We start from the raw sequence: 1,803 nt of genomic DNA on the forward strand, positions 1-1,803 counted from the left end.
CATAGATCTCCTGCTGTCCACATCTCCTGCATAATCCGAATCAGAATACAGTAACCAGTCTCAGATCCTTGTCTCCATAGACAAGACCAATATCAGATGTACCCTTAAGGTACCGGAAAATCCTCTTCACAGCAATCCAGTGCTCCTTTCGTGGCTGAACCATGAACCTACTCACAACACTGACTGCGTGTGCAAGATTTGGTCTTGTACAAACCATATCATACATCAAACTTCCTACAATACTAGCATAAGGAACACGTGACATATAATCGATTTCTCCTTCAGACATTTCATCACTCATGGTAGGATGAAAATTTGTAGCACATGGAGTATCGATAGGCTTAACATTAAGCATCCTGAATCTTGTCAAGACTTTTTCAATGTAGGCCTTTTGTGACAAGAACAACTTCTTCTTCGTCCTATCCCTGAAGATCTCCATTCCTAGAATCTTCCTCGCAGCACCCAAATCTTTCATCTCAAACTCAGAACTCAGTAGTTCTTTCAGCTTCTGAACATAACACTTCTTCTTGGCAACTATCAGCATGTCGTCTACATACAGCACCAGGTGGATATACGACTCATCCTCCACCTTGCTCATGTAGACACAACAGTCATAAGGACTCCTGTCATAGCCCAACTTGACCATATAGCTGTCAAACCTCTTGTACCACTGTCTAGGAGACTGCTTAAGTCCATACAACGACTTCTTCAACTTGTACACATGATCTTCTTGACCAGGAAATAGAAAACCCTCAGGCTGAGTCATATAGATCTCCTCCTCAAGCTCTCCATGAAGAAAAGCAGTCTTCACATCAAGTTGCTCCAACTCCAGATCCTGACGTGCTACTATCGCCAATAGCACTCTGATAGAGGTGTGTCTGACCACGGGTGAGAATATCTCATTGTAGTCCACGCCTTCTCTTTGACTGAAACCTCTAGCAACAACTCGAGATTTATACTTTACTCCCTCTTCTGGTGACTGACCTTCTTTTAGCTTATAAATCCACTTGCAAGTCACAACTTTTCTCCCAGGTGGTAGTGTGACCAGATCCCATGTGTGATTCTTTTCATGAGATTCCATCTCATCTCCCATTGAAGCAAACCATTTCTCAGATGCATAACTTGAAATGGCTTCTCTGTAAGTAGACGGCTCGTAAGTGTCCACTTCCTCTGCAACCTGTAGTGCATAACCCACCATATCTTCAAACCGATATCTCCCTGGTGGCCTAACATCAACTCTCTTTGGTCTGTCTTTAGCAATACTGCGTTTTTCAGACCCAATACGTTGATTTCCAGAATTGGAAGATTGAGGCTGCTCATCAGACATCGATCGCTCGCTCTCTTCCTGAGGATCGATCGATCTCGTGTTGTCGGACATCGATCGTAGATCTCTACCATCGCCCAATCATGTGTCTGGCGTAGATGACACTGGATCGGTTGATCATGGGTAGACTGACTGCACTTCTTGCAGCTTCACCTGCTTGTCAACATCCTCCTGCTCTGCTTCTGAAATGGACTCAGCTGAAACTTTGAACATATAACTCTCATCAAACACAATGTTCCTGCTCATAACAACCCGTCTCTCAGATGGAGACCAAACTCTGTATCCCTTTACACCATCTCCATAGCCCATAAACACTCCCTTCTTCGCTCTTGGTTCCAGCTTTCCTTCATTAACATGATAGTAAACCGTGCAACCAAAAAATCTAGAATAGAATAATCAGCAGATATGCTTGACCAGACCTCATTAGGTATTTGACACTCGATCCTTGTATGCGGTCCAAGATTGATCAAATAACAAGC

This window comes from Brassica oleracea, chromosome C9, assembly GCF_000695525.1.
Source record: "Brassica oleracea var. oleracea cultivar TO1000 chromosome C9, BOL, whole genome shotgun sequence".
NCBI lineage: Eukaryota > Viridiplantae > Streptophyta > Magnoliopsida > Brassicales > Brassicaceae > Brassica > Brassica oleracea.